The 9262-nt window shown below is 47.0% G+C and overlaps 1 long non-coding RNA gene across 1 annotated transcript; it reads left to right on the forward strand.

Annotated features, from left to right (window-relative positions):
• Positions 1–767: 767 nt before the first annotated feature.
• On the forward strand, positions 768–9045 carry LOC117797264. Its single transcript, XR_004622209.1, has 2 exons — positions 768–953; positions 8801–9045. It is a non-coding gene; the product is annotated as an uncharacterized LOC117797264 (long non-coding RNA).
• The last annotated feature ends 217 nt before the right edge of the window (positions 9046–9262 follow it).

A 9262-nucleotide genomic window follows, 5' to 3' on the forward strand; every position in this document is an offset into this window, starting at 1 on the left:
GTTCAAATAGTAAGAAAATACCAACAACAGTATAATAGTAACAACACAGGTCATGAAAATGTTCTAGTCAATAGACTTGAAAAAATGGTTAATCTCAGTAATTTTAAGATGCAAATTACAGGATACTATGTTTTCTATCAAATTAGTAAAATGTTTACATTAAAACTAAAATACGTAATGTACTTGGTACATTTCAAGTACACAAAAATTTTTTGTTGCCTGAAGGAATGATGATAGTATATTATCATCAAGTTATTCCTTCTGCTGGTGGAAGGATAAACATTCAATCTTTCTGGAGTGCAACTTGGGAATATGCAACAACAACAACAAAGTTCTATTTGTAAGAATTTATCCTGGGGTGTTTTTTAGAGATGCAGGATTACGTTACAGTTATTTTTATGTATAACAATAAATAACATTGCATCCAATATTGTGGAATATTAAAATCCCTCTTGTGGTGAATGTTTAATGATATGGAAAACAATTATAATGTAGTATTATATAAGAAATAGGACACAAAATATCCAGTGTGATCCCTACAGCAGACACTTCTTGTGACCAAAAAGTGTTATGACTCCTGCCGACAATATCCCCCCTCACCGCTTCTCTCTCTGTCTCAGGGGCTTCTCTGAAGCCTCAGGCCTTCTGCAAGGTCAGGAAAGCCTGCTGGGTCTGCAGGCCTAACACGGCCTGGAAGTGTGGTGTAAATAATGCCAGCTGAAGCTGGTTGATAAATGTCACAGCCTTTTTGTCGTTGTTGTTAATTGCAGGGCCGGAGCGGGGGACAAGGCCCGACTCACCTGCAACAGGAGAGCCACGAGCTGCATCCGCTGGTGGCTGTCAAAACGCCTGTAGCTAAGGAGAGATGAGGAGGCCACCCCAGCAGAGAAGGATGAGTAGGAGGAAGCGGGAGGATAGCCCTCACCCTGGTGCCACCGGAGGCAGGCAAGCAGGTAGGGGTGTTACCAGAAGGGATGCACACTTGGTACATGTAACCATCCAATACCTAGGGCAGCCATAAGCATAGCCCTGTCTCAGCCTCTTGTGGGGCATTTCTGGGGTGGACCATAGAGGCCTCTAGAACTCTGAAACTATGCAAAATTTAGCGCATGTCTTAATTTCCTGGGAGAGACCCATAGTTTCATCAGATATTCAAAGAAGGCTATTTCCCAAGAAAGGAGAACCAGTGGCAGAAAAAAAACAGGAGAAGGAAAATAATAGAACGTGAACTGTAGTTATGTCTGGTGGAAAATAATTTGGTTATTTATGGTAGAATTATGAGCACATTGCATTTTTTTCTTTATACTCTTCTGTATGTTTAATAAGGAACATGCATGAAGAGGTTAAAGTTGGATCTGTTAACTAACGTGTTAACTAATCATAGCTCATAAACTATTTTGCTGGCATTAAAAGTGTTTAAAAAATTTTAGGGGTGCCTGAGTGGCTCAGTTGGTTAAGTATTTGCCTTTGGCTCAGGTCATGATCCTGGGTCCCAGGGATCGAGCCCCGAATCAGGCTCCCTGCTGAGCCTGCTTCTCCCTCTCCTCCCCGCTCATGCTCTCTCTCTCTCTAATAAATAATATCTTTTGAAAAAAATTTTAATGACATTGAAAAATGTTTATGACATAATTGAGAAAAAAACAGGGTATAAGATTGTTTACAAAGTCTATGACAATAGTATGAACAATGAATGGAGAAAAAACTCCTGGTACTAGTAAGTGTTTATAGGAATGTTGCAGATATGGGTTAATATACAAAAGTCAGTTGCTTTCCTATACACCAGCAATGAAAAATGGAATTTGAAATTAAAAGCACAACACAAAGGGTGCCTGGGTGGCTCAGTCAGTTAAGTGCCTGACTCGATTTCAGCTCAAGTCTCAATCTCAGGGTTTGAGTTCAAGCCCTGCATTGGGCTCCACACTGGGCGTGGAGCCTACTTAAAACAATACAAAACAAAAAACAAAACAAAACCACAACACTACCACTTACACGAACAACCTCAAAAATGAAATACTTAGAAATCTAATAAAATGTGTACTAGATCCATAACCATAAAACTTTGATGAAAGGTTTAAATAAATGGAAAGGAAGAGTCAATATTGTCAAGATGTCAATTCTTCCCAACTTAATCTATAGATTCCACACAATCCCAATCAAAATCCCAGCAAGTAATTTTGTGGATATTGACAAACTGATTCTAAAGCTTATATGGAGAGTCAAAAGACCCAAAATATCCAACAATACCAGAGAAGAACAAAGTCAAAGGACTGATACTACCTGACTTCAAGACTTGCTACCTACAGGGGCACCTGGGTGGCTTAGTCGATTAAGCATCTGCCTTCAGTTCAGGTCATGATCCCAGGATCCTGGGATCAAGCCCTGCGTGGGCCCCCTGCTTAGCAGGGGAGCCTGCTTCTCCCTCTCCCTCTGACCCTGCTTGTGTGCTCTCTCTCTCGCTCAGTCTGTCTCTCAATAAATAAAATCTTTTTTATTAAAGAAAAAGTACTTACTACCTGCAGTAGTCAAGACAGTATGATATTGGTGAAAGAATAGATAAATCGATTAATAGAACAGAATGGAAATCCCAGAAATCGAACCCCACATATATATAACCAACTGATCTTTGGAAAAAGGAGCAACAGCAATTCAATGGAGAAAAAGTAGTCTTTTTGACAAATGGTGCTGTAATAACTGGACATTCACATGCAAAACATGAATCTAGACACAGATCTTCACCTATCACCAAAACTAACTCCAAATGGATCATAGACTTGATGTAAAACACCAAACTATAACATTTTTACACAATAACATAAGAGAAAATCTAGGTAACTTTGGGTTTGTCAACGAGCCTTTGGATACAACACCAAAAGCATAATTCATGAAAGGAAAAATTGATAAACTAAACTTCATTACAATTGAAATGTTCTGCTCTGTGAAGACACTTAAGAGAATGAAAAGACAAGCCACAAACTGGGAGAAAATATTTGCACACTCACATATGGTAAAAAACTTAAATCCAAAATATATAAAGAATTCTTAAAACTCAACAATAACCAGGGCACCTGCGTGGCTCAGTCCATTAAGCCTCCGACTCTTGGTTTCGGCTCAGGTCATGATCACAGAGTTGTGAGGTTGAGCCCCAAATTGGCTCAGCACCACTCTGCCCCCCAAAAAACGCCACAACTCAACCATAGGAAAGCACCCAGTTTAAAAATTGACAAAAGATCTTAACAGACATCTCACCAAAGAAGAAATACAGATGGCAAATAAGCATATGAAAGGTTGTCCAACGCCATATATCATCAGGAGTTGCAAATTAAAACAAGAATGTGATACCACTACATATCTATTAGAATGGTTTGAAACAAATTAACAATATGAAATGCTGGTGAGGATACAGGGCAGCAGGAACTGGTGAGACTGTTTGGAAGACAGTTTGGCAGGTTCTTATAAAAGTAAATACCGTCTTACTGTAAGATCCAGCTTATGCCCACACAAAAACCTACACACAAATGTTTTTAGCAGCTTTATTTGTAATTACCCAAAACTGGAAGCAAGATGTCCTTCAGTAAGTGGATGGAAAACAAACTGTGGTACATCCCGACAATGGAATATTATTCAGCTGTAAAAAGAAACGAGCTATCAAGTGATGAAAAGACGTGGAGGAACATTAAGTGCATATTTTAAGTCAAAGAAGCCAATTCGGAAAGACTACATACTGTATGATTCCAACTATAAGACATTCTGGAACAGGCAAAGCTGTAGAGGCAGTAAAAATATCAGTGGTTACTGGGAATTTGGAACAGGGGTGAGGGAGAGTGGAGGAGGGTAAGGATCAGTGACAGGTTTAGGGTGGTCAAACTAGTTTGATACAGTAATGGCGAATGCATGACATTATGAATTTGTCAAAACCCATAGAAATGTACAACACAGAAGGTGAATATATAAAGCAACTTGATAAGGGGTTTTTATTATAGCTCCTATTAAAGGAAATTCTTTGGCGTAGGTAGTGTCTTTTTTCAGCTGGTCCTCATTACCAGTTGGCTTTTTGAAGAGATTAGTTTATTAATTGTAATAAATGTACCACGCTAATGCAAGATATTCATAATAGGGAAAGCCGGTATGCGTGTGGTTGGAGACGGGGTTATATGGGAACTCTCAGCACAATCACTGAATCTTTCTGTAAATCTAAAATTGTTCTAAAAAATAAAGTCTATTGATTTTTTTAAATGCATGGAGAAAATTTCAAGAGAGATTCCAAAATGTTCATACCGGTTATGAATAATTTTTCTCATTTCTTATACTTCAATGTTATTTTCCACATTTTTTAAATGGATTATGTATTACTTACAGAACCAGGCAAAAATTAACTTCTGAATTCTAAACACCAATCCTGGAAAGCATGGATTTTTAAAGTAAACTGATTAAAGTTTTCAGTTTTTTAATGAGCAAATAGGCCCCAATTTTTCCAATGAGAGACCCAAGGTGAGGGTATGGATAGTCTTACCCCTTTTAGAAGTGTTTGCACAGCCTATAGTAGCACCACCCGGAGATGGGCCTTGCTCAGCTAGTCACGTACTGGTCAAGGCCCTTGTTTAAACTTTATGTGAGGCACTTGCTTTCCTCAGTTCGGGGCCACAGATAAGCCCTACCCCGGGTGGCCCAAATTCTGAGCATGCATGAAATGTGTTCACATTTCCTGGGCAGTCATCGCTGCTACACACAACACACGCAGGGGAAAGCAACCTACATCTCCCTGGTGCCCAATCTCACCCTGCTCGCCTTTTGCCCATCAGACCTCCCCTCTAGCCCCAGGAATTTGCCTCACCTTAGCCTTGGCTGAAGCACGGGGCCAACTCATGCTTCTGACTCAGGAAGAACCACCTGGGTAACAAAAAACACCCATTTGCCCACTGACCCTTCTGCCAGAAGGAAATCACTGTGCTCAGGGTGGTGTTGAATTCTCTGTATTACCACTTTCCTATGTCCGTACCTCATGAGGGGGAGCACTGGACATTTTTAAACTGCAGTGTCTGATTTAGCCATTCTTAGCCCAGGTTTCACATCAGAAACACCAGGGGAACTTTTTTGAAGGACGCAAGCCTGGCCGCCAACCTCGATCGATCAAATCCGGGGTTCCCGGGATGCTGCTCTGGACGTGTGTATTTTGCGGCACTCCCCGGTAGGCCCAGTGGCTGCCACGGGTCAGGAAGCAGCTGTAGGCTGTTGCATTCGTGTGGTGCATTTATATATCGCAGGAGGCATGATCACAGGGCCAATGTATTTGGGGCTCATCTCCTCTCGACTCCTTTCCTGGTCAGTGGGCAGCTTACGAGTGTGCTGGGGAGTCAAGAGGGTGTCCAGGAAGTGACCCCCGTGCCTTAGGTTCATGTCATTTGTGCTTCTGCTGACCTCATCCTTGGGTCCGAAAGCCAGGCAAGGGGACCAAAAATGCAAATGTCTAACAATAAGCCGTCTCGGCAGTCCAGCTTGCCGCCACATCCTGGGGCTCCCCGGGGAAGGGGTCAAGATCCACCGGGACATGAAGGGAATACGGGGAAATGCACACGTAGGGGAGGAGAACGTGCCCTTGTCCCAGAAGGCAAGTGGTGCTGCAGAAACTCTGGTGACACTTTTGAGGCCCCTTCGGAGAAGTCCCCACAAGAAGACTGCATTAGACAGCTCTCACGCAGACATCGGCATCGGGCCTTACTGCACGAGCTGACCTGCCAAGCTCAGAGCGTGAACCCAGTCGTGTCGCTTTTACCCAGAGCTACAGTGATTAAGCCTCTACTCGGGACTGGAATGAAGACAAAAAGGAGAAGCAGCAGAACAGGAAAGACCTGGTTTCCCTGGGCAGAGTAGGGATGCATCGGGGGGAGCCCCAGCTAACAGCCGCAGAGGGCCTGGCCAAGCTGGGGTTTTCCAGGGATCGAGGCAGAACCTTGGCTGTCAACGGGTCCTAGCTCTCAAGTTGATAAGCACCATCAGAGCTGGGTTTGCCTGGGTCGGTATAACTAGGGCCATCCCGCTTGGGTTGCCTCCAGAGGCCTGGTGGGCCCATGTTTTGGGGAGCTTATAGAAGTTCTCACCAAGAGCGAAGGCAAAAAAGCTTCTCTGAGGATGGCCATGCTGGCATTTCTTAAGTGACGGCAGTCAAGCTCTAAGTCTTAGAAGGACGCAACGGGACAAAATCACCCCCTCCAGAGAAGTAGCTCATCGATCCTACTAGAATGGCTGTAGAGACTTTTGGAGTGACTTGAGTGGCCTACCGTCTTCTCTGTGCCTCTGTGCCCAGCAGCCCCCTGAGAACTCTGCTTCAGGAGGGGCCCGGGGTCATGACATTGCACCGTCTCCTGTCAATGCAGGGAAAGTTCTCTTAGTTCTTCTTATTTATCAGCAACTATTTTTGACCCCTTCTACAAGCCAGACCCAGCTTTAGGGCCTGGGGACACAGTGAGGATCAAAGCAACATGCTAACTCTCTCCAAGGGCTCAGGCTTTGGTCCCTCCCTTCTCTCTCGGAGAGCAGCTCCTGCAAGAGAACTGTCGTGGAGATATTTGTGGCAGCTTCGCAGCCCGTCTCCATCCAGCAGGGTAGGGGTTTGCCCCTTCGCAGAAGCAGATCGGGCATGAAGGCATTTGTGCCAAGCCAGCCGCCGGGCCCCCTTCCAGATGGGCTTTGTTGGGGCACCTCCCCCACCCCAGGACCAGCCCCAACCTGCCCATGATTGGTGAGAAGACGCATTGAAAAACTCTCATTTGTCATAAGCTTAGTGCGCTCCTTTCCTACCACAAACTACGTGGAGATCCCTTCTGGGTTTTTTTTCTTTCCTTTTTCTCTGTCTTCTTAAAAAACAAAACGTCGTTGTAAAACAGAACATTGTGCAGTTTCTTCTAAAGCAGGAAGGGCTGCAGGTGCTCACGGCTGATTTCACATTTCTGAAAAACCCCAGTACCAGGCCTCCCTTACCCAAAGTGTGTGTGTGTGGGGGGGTGGAGCTGATGGCCTTGGGGGGGTGCTTTCCATGGAGGGGGTCACAGGAACCCGACCCCAGACAACAGAGCAAAACTGGGCGTGGGGAGGGTCCCGCTGAAAATGTGGCCAACAGCCCCTGATGGCTACACAGTGATTTACAGCCTCAGTTTTCTCTTCTGTAAAATGATGTAATCATGGGATCCATCTCAGAAGGGACGCTGTGAGGATAAGCGACATCATGCATTTGAAGTGCTAGAGGGACGGTGGGTGCCATCTATCAGCAGGGGATAGTGTAGCTCTTCCAGAATGGCTCTTACGTGCTTTCAAGTTTCTAGACATCCCGACCTTCCAAAATACGATTTCCTGGGAATGTTTTCACCCAAGTAGTGCGGTGGGTAGGGCAGGAGCCAGCCTGCTGTTAAAAAGTCTCTCTCCCCAGCCAGAGCCGAGCAGATGCAGCCTATGTCACTAGCACAAGGCTCATGGCTCAGGCTGGGAGCCAACCTCCCACTTCTTTCCGGGTGAAGAGGTTCCTTCCGGGTGAAGAGGTTCCTTCCTGGGAACCTCCACTGCTCACTTGATCATGACATCCATAGGCTCTAACTTTTCCCATGGGGGTCCCTGGTCTTTGGGGCCAGGCCTGTCCTGGCTTGCACCTTCTCGTCCTGGAAGAGCACACAAGATGGCATCAGGAAGCAAGCAGCTTCTGACCCTTGCGTGAGTCCAAGCAGTCTCCCAGAGCACTGAGGGGAACCTGGGCTCGGATCTCCTCCCACCTCCGCTCCTCGGGGCCTGCAGAGTCCTCAAGAGCCCTGATGGTCCTGGGTTAGCTGGCCCCCAGCACAGAGCTGTCAGGCTCTGGCCCCTACCCAGAGCCTGCCTTCCCAGGGGCTCCTCACCCCGGGTTGCCTGAGGATGACAGCAGAACAGATGGAGGGAGGCCAGAAGGCAGGTGCCTCACCCAGAGAGTGTGTGAGTCAAGGCCAGTTATGGAGGGAGAGGCAGAGGTGGAGAAGCCCTCGGAGGCCAGGAGAGGGGGAGGAGAGACGGGAAATCCTCCTGTGCTCCCAAGTTCCTCCCTATAGCTCTGGGCCACACTCAGGGTCCTGAAGCAAGCAGGCCCCTACGGAACATCCAGGGCTCTTCCACCTTCTCTTCACATCCTCGTGGAAAGAACAAGGCCTCTTGAAGCCCGCTCGTGTGGGAGGGATTTTGCAACTTCCTCGTGGCTTTATCACCTATAGACAACTGTAGGTTAGCTAACAAAGCAACTTGCTTATCAGGTGATTGGAGCCAGATTGTAGGCCTTGAGGTGGGGAAGTCCTAGCTCGTATGGCTTCCTTCCTTCTTCCCTTGGTCGGGCCTCCTGTAGCCTCCCCACAGTGGGGACACACCCCCTGACACCCAGTTCCTCCTCATCTTCCTGGTGTCGAGGGACCTTGAGGCTCCCGCTCTGGAGACTGACTGGACAGAAAACACCGGCATCCCCAGGGCTTTGGAACAGCGTGCCTAGCCTGGCTTCTTGGGGGAAACTGAGAGAGCACATCGGTCAGGAGCATTTCGACGTGGCTCTGTACGGCATCACGCATTTCCTCCTGCTTACGGGCCCTTACCGACCAAGGACTGAATGAGTGACTGTGAACCACACAGCAGGGGTCCTATAGGGGGGGTTCCTCAAGGCCCAAGGCCCAGCAACGCCTGACGCCTGACGGATTGGTTGAACTTTAGAGTGCCTGCATCTGACCTTTAATAGTGACTTATATGCTTGTGGAAGGCTGCTTGATTTCTTTAAACCGATATGGCCTGGGTTTTTTTTCAGATTCCCAGCCTATTTTGGACCATGGTCGGACCTTCTTTATATTCAGAAAACAGGTTTGTCTTCTCTCATTTCCTAATGGCCTCCCTGTCCCACCCAGCGCACAGGAACCTGAAGCCCAGAGTCAGGCAGTTCCCAGGACGCAAGAACAAAGGGGAAGGTCAAAGGCCAGGTCTCCATTCCCTTCTCCTTGAAGTTGTCCAGCTGCCATCGCCCCCTCGGCCGCCCTGCCAACCCCCGAAGTTGGATTCCCCCCTCTCGCAGTGAGGACCCTGTGCCCCCACCCCAGCTGCTGCCTCACGTGCGGGAGCACTGTGGGGATTTTCCATCTCACCGCCTGGTTGGCTCCTCCTTAGATCACCACCCTGCCACTGACACAGGCCTGGGTTGGGCAAGCCTTCCTGCAGGTCAGCATGGGGGGTAGAGGCGGTGCCTGGGCCTGCTCAGGACCTCTTTTCCCCCTGC

This window comes from Ailuropoda melanoleuca, chromosome 20 (genome assembly GCF_002007445.2).
Source record: "Ailuropoda melanoleuca isolate Jingjing chromosome 20, ASM200744v2, whole genome shotgun sequence".
NCBI classification, from domain to species: domain Eukaryota; kingdom Metazoa; phylum Chordata; class Mammalia; order Carnivora; family Ursidae; genus Ailuropoda; species Ailuropoda melanoleuca.